Below are 15,352 nucleotides of genomic sequence, written 5' to 3' on the forward strand. Positions count from 1 at the left end.
GATCGTGTCCCCTTATTCCGGGATTCTCATCAATACGAGCGTGGGTAACCCAACCGTGCATTTGGTATGACTTCCTAATTGAAAGTGAGTCCCAAACGGTTACGGGGAGGGCTCTTGGTATTCAACCTCTTTATAAAGAGACCAAGGCTCGACTCCTTTCTTTTCAATTCAATCAAATCCGCCCCTCGCCTCGAGTTCCAACACCCAAAGCTCCAGATTCAGGCGCTTCGGACCTTCGATGATGTCCGGCTCTGACCTCCAAGGCCGGTGGATGCCTTCCTCCATTACGGAAGAGGACGTGCAAAAGCTGAGAGATGCTAGGTATCTAACCGGCGAAATCTCGCATAGGCTGCTTGCTCAAGGGCAGACTATTCCCACTCCCCAGCCCGGTGAGAGCGTGGTGTTCACATCTCACTTCCTTCGGGGGCTAGGCTTCCCGATTGATCCCTTTGTGAGGGGGCTCATGTTTTATTACGGGCTGGAATTTCACGACTTAGCTCCGCAGTCCATCCTCCAAATCTCATCGTTCATTGTCGTGTGTGAGGCCTTCCTCCATATTACTCCTCACTTCGGATTGTGGCTTAGAACCTTCAAGGTAGAACCGAAGATGATCAAGGGGTAGCACGCTGAGTGCAGAGGGGCTACCATAAGCAAGATGGCCGACGCTCCATGGCCCGAGGGCTCTTTTCAAGAGGAGTTCGGCTTATGGCAACGGGACTGGTTTTACATCACAGCCCCCAGGGGCACCACATGGGTGGCGCCACCTGCTTTTCGCTCGGGTCCCCCACCACGGCTAGCGTCATGGGTCAATGAAGGTCTTATCTGGGGGCCGTCCAAAGACATGCCCTTGCTGCAGGGCCGCATTCGAGATCTCCTAGAAAGAGATATCAACTTGATCGTAGTGGCGCAGGTTATGCTGATTCGCCGCATGCTGCCCTGCAAACGTCGCCCTCTCCGCTTGTGGGAATTTAATCCAGAGGGACCGCGAGTCCTCCAACATTTTATGGGCACGACGCCCGTGGAGATGTACAAATTGTTCTTCGGATCACAAGAAAGGTGTCCGAACTTGTCCGAGGACACAGGTCTGAGCTGCAATCGCCCGGATGCTCAAGTAAGTAGCCCCGTATTTGGACACGCCATCCGTATTTTTATCATAAAACTACCCTTAAAAGAGCTGTCCTTCGAACAGGAGTGGATAGCGAAAGCAAAGCTTATCAGGTGTCCGACCCCCCTGCCTGAGACCACGCCGGATCCCGTGTTGACTAGGATGCTGAAGATTGCGCCTTCGGAAGAAGGCGAAGAGGGGAACCCAGGAGCTACCGCCTCCGCAAAGGAGGCTGTCAGGAAGGGAGGAATCGAGAATTCCCCCAACCAGGGAAAGAAAAGGACCGCCTCTGACGACCCGGAGGCGATGGCCTCAAAGCGGGGAAAGAAATCTTCGTCAGAGGGTCCGGCGCCGGTGAATGCCTCGGCCGTATTGCGCCCCCAAGGGGATCAGCTCTCCACCAAGCCGTAAGTAAAGAGAGGGGTTCCAAAATGAGTGACATCCCTGTTTTATTTCTGAGGAAGATAACCAAAATATTGCCTTGCAGTTCGGATCTCAACCCTTCTCAGCAGAGCTCATCTTCAAGGGATCTTCGTCCGGAGATGATGGAGAGCGAAACGCCTCCCCCAGCTATACCATCTTACGAGGCAGACGACCCCGAGGTGTCGTCTCGGAGGGTTTCTCCAAGTCTGGACCCTAAAAAAGGTCGTCAGACTAGTCCGGCACCCTCTGGTGCGCGGTCGGAGGGGCTGAAGGATCTGCTTGGGCGAGCGTCTATCTCAGAAGAACATCGTGTGTTGATGAACACGGTGATTGGAAGGATTTCGTCCGCGGAAAGCGGATTGTACGAGGCCGCCAGGAGTTTACTGACAGGCTTTGAGGTACATGAAAAGGTGTACCTTTTGGTATAGCCACATATATAAAATGCGCCCTGTATAAATAGTAGCCCCTGAGACTCTGTGTGTTGTCAAAAATGACAGCGCACAGAGGATCGTAATCCCAGGTATAATATGTCACCTTTTCTATGTAGGTGGCGAGGCGTTCGGTGGCTAGCAGATGTTGACATCGCGCTTGTAAATAAGCGGCTAGACGAGGCACAAGGTATGTAATGTCTCCAAAGACATCTGATAAGAGGAGCTCGATGCTCGTGCCTTATCTCTATATCTACTATTATAGTGTAGCAGTTTTGAATTTGGATTTACCACTTCCCTCCGAGCTTCCCGCCAAAATGCTTTTGAGGTGCTTGGAGCCGTTGATTCCCCACATTAGGTTGGCATCTACCGTTCATCAATTGTCAGCGTTACGTATCCAACGGCTAGCATGCGCCGGATTCGCCTCTCCTGGAGTGAGTCGCAGGTCCACACTGAACCAGCTGCAGGAACCACCTAGAAGCTTTACGGTATTTCCCTTAAAAAACATAGAAGCTAGAAGGCTGTTCCAGAAACTTACCCGTCTGCGGTCTGGCCGGTCTCAATGGATGGATTTTTTTAGCTTGACCGAACCAGTACCTGTCTTATCACATTTTTCTAAAGGGTATGACGACTCAACCGCCGTAGGAGTACTATGATTTTGATGTAAAAAAAAGGGGTACTACGATTCAGCCGTCGTAGACAAAGGCTTTGACGCACCACTTTCCAGGATATTTCGCGGGCAATTAATCTCTACTCCTAATTTTCCAGTTGGTAGGTCGCGTTCCGGGTTTTATTTTCCTCCCACCTAACCCGGTCTATTTTGGTACTTCTTTGGTACTACTTCTCACCTCCCTCCCGATCGCGGAAAACCAAAAAAAAACCCGAGATGGAGTCCCGCACCCGCACAACCTCCCGTTATTGTCATCTGAGATGAACGAAAAAAAAACCAGAAAAACCGCTGGCCATAGACCGGCGAAGATTAACCAGCGAAAAAAAAATGGGATTGGTCTTGAACGAGTACTCGTTCCCTCGAGCGAGGTCTCGCGTGGTTCTTGCGAGTACCAAACGCAGACAGTGCCCTCCTTCGCCCGCCGCCGCCCATCGATCCTTCCCCTTCATCCCACCGCCTGACTCCATTGCTCCGGCGCTTGTCCTGTGCACAACTCCCCGTTGAGCGCTTCGAGGATCCGGCGCGGATCAAAACCGCCGGTATCCATCGCGCCGGCGCGGATCCCCTTCTGGACCTGAAGCTGGACAGGTCCAGGACATGGCGCCAGCGCCAACGGCGTACAAGATCCGCCCTCAGGTATCACACATCTGAAATTTACATCCAGATCTGAAATTTACATCTAGATCTGAAATTTACATCCATACACAAATACAATGGTATGAACCTACATAACAGACAGGTCCAGGACGTGGCGCCAGCGCCGACGGCGTACAAGATCTGCCCTCCAGGTATCACATATATGAAATTTACATACATATCTGGATTTTACATCCATACACAAATACAATGATATGGACGTACATAGCAGATCTGAAATTTACATGATTTCATATACACAGCCATCACATAAACACTGCCAGCACATACACACAGCCATCGCATACACACATTGGATACTTTGTCGTAGCCTGCCATCGCATACACACTGCCAGCACATACACACAGCCATCACATACACACTTTGGATACTTTGTCGTAGCCTGCCGTCGCATACACACTGCCAGCACATACACAAAGCCATCACATACACACTTTGGATACTTTGTCGTAGCCTGGGTGCAGTTGGAGCACCATGATGCTTAGACGAAAGGTGGAGTAAGGAATATATTTGAACACTGTAAAAAATACAATGCATGGTGAGTAACCTTCTAGGATTAAGTGAACTGTTACTATCAAATAAAGCTGCTACTTATCAGAAGCTGACCAAATAGAAATGCAGACAGACTTAGTCAATTTATTAGCAATCTAAGTAACCTGAAGAAGTCCGGTAAGTAGAACAAGTCGGGCGGGAGGCACAAGCATGAGTGAATCTGCGAACTGTTGCACTCAAAATCTGCTTAAAGTTCAAGATAGAATAAAGTCGAGGAACTCAATGATTGACTGTTGATGCTTTGAATTAAAGTACCTTCAAGTTCATAATGTATTCATGCCTTCAAGTTCGCCATCTCTCTTGCGTTCATGTTGCATCTATTATAACCATCTGATCATCTCCCAGGCCTCAAAAACACCAGAGCTAGCGGTCATTTCATTTGCGAATGGGTAATGCAAGAAGCAAAGCCGGTGAACATGAACAAGAAGACGGCATAGCTACAGGTAGTGTTCACTGTACTATGAATACTAGCTTTTCTGCTAATATTGCGCTTCTTGCATAATGTATTGCCGATCAGACGAGCGTAAAACATGCTGAAGAATACAACGCAAACTTGATATCCGTTGATGAACAAGTAGATGCTATTCGCGCGATTGAACCTGGTATATAAAGTGTGAAAATACTGTGATGTGATGCCTGACGTGCAAGTCTAACAATGACTTGTACCATGCTTAATGTCTTGCAGCACCTACGAGCGAGACAAACATGAAAGATGGTAATCCAGACATCATATCCATAGTTGCAGATGTTGATCCTTTTTACACGACGGAGACAGGTACATGATTGATTGCGTGCATACCAGACAAATATTGAAGTTGTATTCATGCTTACTATACTCTACAGATGGACCGGAAAGGGTAAGGCCTGGGTACCATGATGATGGTCAAACATTTGCACCTACGGCTAGCCTAACACTCGATCATGCTATTCATAACATGCAGCTACGAGATAATTCTCAAGGTATCCATAGGCATGATATCCACCTTCCCAACCGTCGTTTTATTTGTTTTCTTATTTGTATTTATACATGCAGACGACACCGCTTCCGAACATCATGAAACTCTATCATTAAATAATGAATGCAAAAAATACGCGGATAATGCAAGGGAGTAGTACAATGCAAGGAAACGTGCAGCTTATCGGATTAAACGAAATGAGGATATTGTCAGCTTACAGAATGAGAATCAGCCGGTAGTTGCAAAATCTGGTGAGCTTGATGGACACTCTTAGTTTGATGTTGCTTAGTAGGTAATATTGTGCTTATATCCCGGTTAACAGAATATATGATGCACAATAATTTGCCACTTAGTAGATCATAGGGATCTTATCAACGCTCGTAGGCGGGCTGCTTATCACAACAAGTTGTCAGATGATTTGGGTAACCAACAAGTCATTGGGAAGTCTGCCCGTCGCCAAACTCTATGTGATATCACAAATGTTCTCGAAGATAGGGAGAGAACTAAACCTAATGTCCAAGATGAAAATGCACTTGCCCTTCAATCATCAGGTAAGCTTAAAGAGTATTATATATGATATTCGTTATGTCAAAACCATTTAGCTGACATGTGTTTGGACAACTTTTGTTCACCTGACAACCCAGGTAACTCTAACTATACAACATTCTCGCATGATGCGTCAACGTTTTCTATTACAACTACGGGCCTTTCTGGTCTCGTTAATGAGAATGAAAGTCAAGGTGATCATATTTTGAGTACAAGTTCAACAAATTGCTCACATGTTTTTGTTATATTCTCTAATATTTGTGTTTGCCCCTAATGACATCTGATGCAGTAGCAGTCCATAATTACACCCAAGAAACAGAGGATAGAACGGAAGCAGAACGCAAGAGAGACCATAGAAACGCACTGAGAAGGGCCTCCTACGGGCGGAAAAAGCTACCTAATGTCCGAGATGAAATTGCAAAGACCCTTGTGTTAACAGGTATGGTTCAAAATGTTTTTAACATTATAGTTGGTATCGTCTTAACCAATTAGCAGAATTTTGTTTGGTCAAATCTGGTTCTCCAGACAACCCAACCAGCTCGGAGTCATTTCCAAGTTCAAATACGGTGTCATCTGGAATCATCTGTGACACCGAGCATCAAGGTGATCATATTGTTCCTAATCATCCACCAATTTCGTGGGCGTATCTATTTTATTCTCTAATATTCGGGAATGTAATCTTCTAAGACACCCAAGAAGCAGAGCTTAAAACAGATGAAGAACGCAAGATAGACCATAGAAACGCCCTGAGGAGGGCTTCCTATCGGCGGAAGAAACAATCTACCGTACAAGTTGAACATGCACACAACCTGCATTTATCAGGTATGCTATTAATGATTTAACCATTATGTTACGAACCGTTTTTATCAATAAGCAATAATATGTCTGGATAACTTTTGTATGCAAGGCAACCACACTAGCTCTAACTATATATCATTCTTGGATGATGCGTCGGCATTTCCTGATTCAACTGAGGTCTCGACTGGGATCGTTAATGACATAGAGCTACAAGGTATTGTAATTTTGTTCTACTATAACAGAAATTGCTTCCATCTTAGTTGCATGCTTTTTTATTTTCGGTAATGTTTGTAATGGCTCCAGACGGGATCTTGAATGACATACAAGAAACAGAAGAAAGAACTGAAGTAGAACGCAAGAGAGACCATAGAAACGCCCTACGGCGAGCTGCTTATTGGAGGAACAAGGATAAGCTTATCCAGGATCAAAACAAACATGCATCTGCTACTTCAGGTATGCGCTTACATTTAGTATCTGTTTCTATGGCAGTCCCTGCTATTCTATATGTGACTCCTCAAAATCTGATAAATCAAAATTAACTAAATACGAATTGAACTTATTTTTGATCCAGACGACCAAAATAGCCCTAGCGTTACAGAATTAATGAAAGAGGGAGCAACATGTCCCCCTTCAACTTTACACGCGTCTGTCATTCAGGACACTGTTCTAGCTAGGAGGCAGACTGACAATGAGCGGAAACGTAATTTAACAAACGATCAAAGGGAGGCGAAAAACGCAAGGAGCAGAGCATGCCATCAGAAGAGAAGTGACGAATTAACGTTGGAGGTCAGAGAAGTAATGAACGAAAAAAGACGCGAGAGGAGCGTGCAACGCTGCAAAATCATGTTGGCGAATGAGAAGGGGGAGTCAAGTGCACAGAGGAAGGCCAATTATGACCGAAGGAAAAAAACACCGTGCAAAGAATGCATCGCAATCCCCCAACAGACCTAGCAAACTCAGACTCCGAATGTCCCACATGCCCAAGCCGCGCATCACCCGTCTCCCAGGCCCAAAAGATGATTCATCTGATGACGATCCGGGGACGAATATGCCGACATACTCTGCCGGTGCCACTGGTAAGAATTTGCGGTTGTCAGTTTCTTAAGCTCATTCTCAGCATGTGTTCTAACATGATTGTGTCCGTTGTCACTATCTGTATGACGACAATGCAAAAGACAATGATGTTTTCCAAAGCGGCACCATGCGTCATGAGCAGGAAGCACACGAATTGATTGATGAGGAGTACTACATGTTTTGCAACGAAGGTATTGCAAACCCTACACTATTGACACTTTGGAGCTATATTGTTGTCTCATTTATTTGTTGTTAGTGAATTGTACGTGATTTTGCAACAAATCCCCATAGGATCCGATAATGACATATTGGATGATGATGAGGAAGCGAGCAAGTCTACCGATAAACTTAGCGACATTGATCCATTTGACACTGTCTACTCAAACATTCTAGACAGCACTCACGTCCTGAAGCTCGATGAAAATTGCAAACACTGTATGGCCAGGAAGTTTGAATCTGAGACTGCCGGCTTCTGCTGTCGCAATGGCCAGATCCAGCTTAAGCAACCGGAACCAATCCCAGAGCTTGTGAGGCTATGGTCCAGCATGGATGCAGATTCGAGACATTTTCGGGAGAACATACGGTTCTTCAACGGGCATTTCGCCTTCACCACCCTTGGCGTCAGCCTTGATGAAAACTACACAAACATGAGGTCTGGGGTGTACACATTCCGAGCTCATGGCACCTTCTACCACAATGTCCATTAATTCGGGCCTAGCTCGCATCCAGAACATCTGCAGTTCTACTTCTATGACGACGACCCTAACCTAGATCATCGTAAGGCGGCCACCAAGCAATTAGACCAAGATGTCGTGAAGAGGTTAGTAGACATACTCAAATAAAACACATACTACCAGCAATTTAGGAGTATGGGTGCACACAAAGACAACCTCGATGATTATAGGATAGACCTAAACACCGATAAGAGGCTGGACCAAAGAAGGTATAATAGACCGGTGTCCTCTGAGGTCGCTGCAATTTGGGTTGAGGGCACTGACCTAGCAAAAAGGTTTGACCGCAAGATAACACTTTGTGGTAACAACAACGAAAGGCATAGTATTCGTGTGACCTCAGGGGCATACGACCCGTTGTCTTATCCATTATTCTATCCAATGGGGGAGCTAGGTTGGCATCCGAAGCTACCCAAACGTAATGTTGATTGGAATGTTGTCCAAAATCCTCGTTTGTCTCATGATGATGAGGATGATGCAGGTATGTCGTATTGTGTCCCACTTTTTTGAAAATATCTTGTTGTTTTTTAAGATAATGCTCACGCGATCTAAATCAAACGTGTGCAGATGGGAATAGCAGGTTATGCGTATCCGTTAGAGACTACTACTGTTACATGTTGCAAACAAGGCCTGCAATCTTCAATCCAATTCTCTGTGGAGCACGCCTACTACAGCAATGGGCAGTTGACATGTACATTAAGATTGAGAGATGTCGGTTGAGGTGGTATAGGAAGAACCAGACGCAGATCCGTGTCGATCTGTATAAAGGAGTTGTTGATGCGATAACATCCGGGGAGACCCGAGCAAGCGCTGTTGGGAAGAGAATAGTTCTCCCTGGAACTTACCCTGGTGGCGACCGCGGCATGAAGAAGAGACATATGGATGCCATGGCAATTGTCCATACATACGGGAAGCCTGACATCTTCTTGACCATGACTTGCAACCCTAAATGGGAAGAGATAACAAATGAGTTGCTTCCCGGACAGACGGCGCAAGACCGACCTGATATTGTGGCTCGCGTGTTCTATGGCAAACTAGAGGCTATGAAAGATTTGTTGCTCAAGAAGATGGTCCTGGGTGTTGTTGTTGCTTATGTTTACGTAGTCGAGTTCCAGAAGAGAGGCCTCCCCCACGCACATTTTTTGTTGATCATGGATTCAAATTATAAGCTTCTTGTCCCAGAGCAGTATGACTGACTCATTTCCGCAGAGCTCCCAGACAAGCAGAAGTATCCGGAATTGTATGCAATGGTGGTAAAACATATGATGCACGGACCATGTGGTGCTCTCAACCCGAAGAATGTTTGCATGCAAGATAATGAATGCAAGTGCAGATACCCACGGCCGTTCAATGAAAACACGATACAAGGCAAGGACTCATACCCAGTTTATCGTCATAGAGACGATGGTAAACACGCTAAGGTTCGAGGGAAAATGTTGGACAACCGATGGGTTGTGCCATATAACCCTTACCTTCTGTGGATGTTTAATTGCCACATCAACGTCGAGGTCTGCTCTAGCATAAAGGCTGTAAAATACATTTATAAGTACATTTATAAGGGCCATGATAAGGCTTCTTTCAGCATTGATCAGCTAGACTCTGATGGTAACATTGATGAGATCAAGAGATACGTTGACGCAAGATGGGTCACCCCTCCGAAGGCTATGTGGAGGATTTTTGGTTTCCCACTGTGTGCCAATTACCCGCCTGTCTTGCAGTTGCCTCTTCATCTCCCGAATATGCACAGGGTTACATTCAATGCACAGGCTGACTTGAAGAATGTTGTATCCTCCGAGAATGCTTCAAAATCCATGTTAACAGAATATTTCAAGGCAAACGAAAAACACCCTTGGGCAAGGCATATATTGTACAAGGATTTCCCCGGAAGCTTCACGCGGGAGAAGAAAAAGAAGTTCTGGAAGATGCGGGTGTCGTGGATCTAAGTCTGACAGTAGAGTGGGGGGTAGGTATGGAGAGGCAAGGTTCTAGCTATGGAGAGGTTGTAAACACAAGAGATGTACGAGTTCAGGCCCTTCTCGGAGGAAGTAAAAGCCCTACGTCTCGGAGCCCAGAGGCGGTCGAGTGGATTATGTGTATATGGATTACAGGGTGCCCGCTGGGTGCTGTCGTGGATCTAAGTCTGACAGTAGAGTGGGGGGTAGGTATGGAGAGGCAAGGTTCTAGCTATGGAGAGGTTGTAAACACAAGAGATGTACGAGTTCAGGCCCTTCTCGGAGGAAGTAAAAGCCCTACGTCTCGGAGCCCGGAGGCGGTCGAGTGGATTATGTGTATATGGATTACAGGGTGCCGAACCCTTCTGCCTGTGGAGGGGGGTGGCTTATATAGAGTGCGCCAGGACCCCAGCCAGCCCACGTAATGAAGGGTTTAAGGTACATTAAGTCCGGGGCGTTACTGGTAACGCCCCACATAAAGTGTCTTTACTATCATAAAGTCTACTTAATTACAGACCGTTGCAGTGCAGAGTGCCTCTTGTCCTTCTGGTGGTCGAGTGAGTCTTCATGGTCGAGTCCTTCAACTCAGTCGAGTGAGTCCCTCGTAGGTCGACTGGAAGGTGATTTCTTCTAAGGGTGTCCTTGGGCAGGGTACTTAGATCAGGTCTGTGACCCTACCCTAGGTACATGACTCCATCATTAGCCCCCGAATGGATTGAGGCTTGAGTGATGAAGGAGTTGATGTTGTTTCTGATTAGCCTTCGCATACTGGTCGTGCGTTGTTTTGAACTAAAAAATCTCTTTGTTGAAAGTGAGCAACTTTTATTCAGTCGACTCGATCCATTCTTTTCCTTCGTCGAGTGATCTTTTGGACTTCGCCGATTTCCGAGCAACGAATCGCAGGAAATCCCGCGTTTGGCAGACCGATCTGCCGTTCGCGGATTCCGCGGGATGCGAAATTTGGGGAAGCGCGCGAAGCGGGGCGGACCGCGGTGTTCGGACGGGATAGGGCATAGACGCCTCGATCCCCACGCCGCTTTTTTCGCCACGTATCGCGTCCGCGTAACTGTTCAGGATATGATTAGATCGACCGGGCCCACCTGTCATCCACTCGGAAGGGATCTTATAAATGCGCCCGGCGAGGGTTTTTTGAACAGTGCCTCATCATTCTCTCTCTGCTCCCTTCGTCTCCGCCCAACGCGCTCGCTCTCGCCTCCGCACAACTTCCCCTCGCACGTCCCGCCGGCAGCCATGGTCAAGGAGAAGACGGCGGCGTTGGAACGCGAGAAGAAGGCGTCGGCGACAGAGAAGGCGAAGGGGAGATCCACCAGTCGTGGCGGGTCTTCGTCTAGATCTCGCCTGCCGAAAGGCTGGGTCCAGGGAGATTGGATCCAGTCGACCATCACGGAGAAGGATCTCCTCGACATGGCCAACGAGGGCCTAATCCCTCATGGAGCTACGAGGCTTCCGGGGAAAGAGTGGCAGCCCCAGCCGGAAGAGGGTGAGTGCGTGCTTCTGGCTACCCATGTCGACCGCGGATTTTCTTTGCCGCCGAGCATTTTCTTCCGTGGTTTCTTGAACTTCTTTGGAGCGCAACTCCACCACTTCACCCCGAATTCTATCGCCTATCTTGCCGCGTTTGTGTCCATGTGTGAGAGTTTCCTGGGTTGTCGACCGCATTGGGGTTTGTTCAAGCACATATTCACGTGTCGCTCTCAGACCGTGAAGAAGGCGAGCCCAGGCGACGAAAAAACCCGAGTTGTCCAAATGTGTGGGGGTCTGGGGATCCAGGTGAGGAACAAGAGCACCTTCCCAGCCATGACATTTCCCGAGTCAGTCAGAGGCTGGCAGTCGACCTGGTTCTACTGCCAGGATCAGTCGACGCCGGGGCAGTCGAGTGGACTCCCTCAGTTCACCATGGGCCGAGTGAACAAGCCCTCCTCTCTGAAGGTGATTCCGGAGGAGAAAGCTGACGTGAAGATGCTGATGGAGCGTGTAGTTCAGTTGGTTCGGGAGGGAGTGGCGGGTATGGATCTCCTGGAGGTTTTCCTTAGGCGTCGTATCCAGCCTCTTCAGTTCCGGAGCCATTGCATGTGGTTGTACTGCGGGACTGAGGATGTGACTCGGGTCAATCCAGAAACAGTCGATGATGCCACTCTGGAAAGGTGGATGGCCGCTGTTACTGGGAACAAGGATAACCCTCGCAGAGCCAGAAGGATTCCTCCACTCGACTGCCACAGTGATCCAAACAAGGTATGTCTGCTCCACTTCCCATTGTATTCTCGTCACATTTATTTCTGTCTTCTCTGCCGATCGGTCGACTGATCTTTGTCTTGATGTCTATCAGGCCCTCACTGAGCTGTACTCGATGCCCAACAGAGCACAGGCTCCGACTGAGGAGGGAGAAGCGAGCGGGGGCGAGAGCCAGGAGGAGGAGTGGGACTCGGACGCCGCTGAGGATGATGATGATGATGATGATGACGATGATGACGATGATGATGATGATGATGGTGAGGACGAGGAAGAGGAGGAGGAGGAGGTTGCACCACCGCGCTCGGAAAGGCGGTCGAAGCTTGTCCATGACCCTGCGACTGAACGTGGCAAGGGGTTGCGACTGTCACACAGTCGACCAAGCGCCCTCGGACCACCTCTCCGGCGCCGACTGAAAAGGCGTCGAAGCAGCCCAGGGTGGCCCCGTCAAAGCCGACCAAGCTCCTGCCGAAGATGAAGGTGTCCATCCCCACCATATCAGGGTAATCATGCTGCTTAAGTCTTCTTGTTTTGTATGAACTTTATCTCTGGTTGGCGCTGGAGTTAGTCGACTGATTCCTTGGAGTTGCAGTGCTGCTACTTCTGAGACCTCAGCCCGGGCTGACGACCATGAGATGGAGGACGCAGCAACCTCAAAACCTGGTACTATACTCTTAACACCGTTTCTAGTCGACTGACTCATGATCTCTGACTCTGATTCTTTTCTGTAGCTCCATCCAATGTTGTTATCACTCTCCCTGATGATGATGAAGATGAGGAACCGCTGAAGCACAGAAGGAGTAGGAAAGCATCTGCCGGCAGGGTGCTCCAGGATGTGACGGTGCCTGAGACCCTGGTCGCGGAGGAAGAGAACACCACTCGACACACTGTGTCCTTCGCAGATCCGCTGACGAGTGCTCTGCAGCCCTCCCTCTTCACGACGCACCACGTCCCAGAGGACCAAGCTGGCGCCGCGAAGGAGGCGATACGCCAGGCAGGGATCATGATGGAGCAGTTGAAGACCATCCGGGATGCGAGCCAGGCAGCTTACGACGCTAGTTCCGCCCTTCAAAGCAATGTTCAGGTCAGTCCACCACCACTTGTTCTGTTAGGATATGCTATCAAAAACTTTTCTTTCCAGAAGTTATAGTAATCACCCACTGGGTGTGTCGATTTAAACTCCATGTTAGCGGGGGCACGCTGAGTGCACCCGCTGGGTGTAGTCCCCAAGGCTAAGGTCGACTGCTGGCAGTCGGCCTTAGGCTTTATAAGTTCAGTCTTTCCGTCATTCGACTATGGCGAATTGATTTCGCAAACCGGTGGGGGCACGCTGAGTGCACCCACTGGGTGTAGTCCCCAAGGCTAAGGTCGACTGCTGGCAGTCGGCCTTAGGCTTTATAAGTTCAGTCTCTCCGTCATTCGACTACGGCGAATGGATTTCGCAAACCGGTGGGGGCACGCTGAGTGCACCCACTGGGTGTAGTCCCCGAGACTGTGGTCGACTGCTTGCAGTCGATTACAGTCTTAAAGAATACATCTTGTTGTTGTTTTTTTTTGAGGTCGACTGGTCGATTCTGTCTTCAACAGGATTAGTGGGGGCACGCTGAGTGCACCCACTGGGTGTAGTCCCCGAGACTACAGTCGAATGCTTGTATTCAGCTGTAGTCTTAGAAACGCATGATTTTTCCTGTTCCACTCGGAAGTGAATTATCTTTGACATTTAGTCGATTGATTCTTCCCAGAGATCCTGTGACCTTGCGGCTCGCTACACTGAGCTGGAAAACAAGCACATTCAGCTCGAGCTGGATTTGAAGCTGGCTCAGGAGAATCTGACGAAGGCAAAGGAGGAGACCAAAGGTATGTTTGGTGAGACCTCGATGAATGCTTTTTCTCTTTATTTGTTTCAAAATCTGATCTTGCTGTAACTTGCAGGTAAGGTGAAGGAGGCCCAACAGAAAAAAGACCTTGAACTAGCTGAGAGGATCAAGCTTGCCGACGAGAAGTTAGTTTCAGTCACCAAGCTTGAACAAGAAAATACCAATCTGAAAGCTGCTCTTGAGAAGAAAAATGATCTGGAGGCCTTCCTGAATGGTCTTGCCAAGAAGTTGTTCCTTATGCTTGCAGGTAAACCTTTACGCTCAACAATCATTTTCAACTGTGATTTTTCCATTCGACCGTTGCCTTGACTCGGTGATCGCCCTTGCAGAATTTTGTCAAGACTTTGAAGAAGAGACTAGCCGGCTGGAACCAAACCTTGACCCCGTCAATTCTCCGGTGGACGACGAAGTTGCCATGAATGTTTTCCGACTGGAGTCCCGTGTCGCAGCTGTCGTGGACTATCTCGCAAGGCTGAAGGTCGCCACATCTCGCATCGACTCAACGCTCTGGCCCGGGGAGACACTCCAGCACGACCTCGAGTCGCTGATGGCTCGCTTGAACACAGTCCCTGGTCGAGTGCAGGAGTGGAAAAAGTCCTCGGCTCGGTGCGGTGCAGATGTTGCTCTGTGTCTGGCCCGAGTCCACTGCAAAGATGCGCGAGAAGACAAGCTGGCGGCCCTTCGGGTGGCCAACACCAAGAAACACGACTTCCAGTCCTTTATGGAAACTTTCATTGCTGCTGCCACTCGGATCGCAGATGGAATTGATCTTGATGAGTTTGTTGCACCTTCCAGCCCTCCACAAGAGGGGTAAAAAACTTCTTTTAAGCTCGACGCTTTAAATTTGCCTCGGTATGCCGAGTGGAGTTGTAACCGATAAACCTTAATAGGCTTAGCGCCTGAGCACTTTCGGTTCCTTTAGGTATCGTTCCGAACTTGAATTCGATGTTTGAATATGATTGCTCTTGGCTTGAAATGTCTTTTGTAGGTTCAAAGCAAGACGCTCACTGTAGTCGACTTATTCCATAATCCACTTAGGCGAGCACTGGGCTGCAGCTAAGCCCCCGAGTGAGAGGTTTGCTCTTCACTCGGTAGGATTTTTATATCTTAGGCGAGCACTGGGCTGCGGCTAAGCCCCCGAGTGAGAGGTTTGCTCTCCACTCGGTAGGATTTTTATATCTTAGGCCAGCACTGGGCTGCAGCTAAGCCCCCGAGTGAGAGGTTTGCTCTTCACTCGGTAGGATTTTTATATCTTAGGCGAGCACTAGGCTGCAGCTAAGCCCCCGAGTGAGAGGTTTGCTCTTCACTCGGTAGGATTTTTATATCTTAGGC

At 48.4% G+C, this 15,352-nt stretch overlaps 1 long non-coding RNA gene across 10 annotated transcripts in view; it reads right to left on the minus strand.

Annotated features, from left to right (window-relative positions):
* Positions 1 to 3,093: 3,093 nt before the first annotated feature.
* Positions 3,094 to 15,352, minus strand: part of LOC119277954 — a 38,032-nt gene continuing 25,773 nt past the window's right edge. For 8 of the 10 annotated variants that reach the window (XR_005137385.1, XR_005137387.1, XR_005137386.1 and 5 more), the window contains 3 exons: positions 4,092 to 4,435; positions 3,941 to 4,019; positions 3,094 to 3,801 (listed from right to left, as the gene is read on the minus strand). This is a non-coding gene — a long non-coding RNA (uncharacterized LOC119277954). The remainder of the gene's footprint in view (positions 3,802 to 3,940; positions 4,020 to 4,091; positions 4,436 to 15,352) is intronic. The other 2 variants (XR_005137383.1, XR_005137388.1) reach the window with 1 other exon arrangement.

Source organism: Triticum dicoccoides, chromosome 3B (genome assembly GCF_002162155.2).
Source record: "Triticum dicoccoides isolate Atlit2015 ecotype Zavitan chromosome 3B, WEW_v2.0, whole genome shotgun sequence".
Lineage (NCBI taxonomy): Eukaryota > Viridiplantae > Streptophyta > Magnoliopsida > Poales > Poaceae > Triticum > Triticum dicoccoides.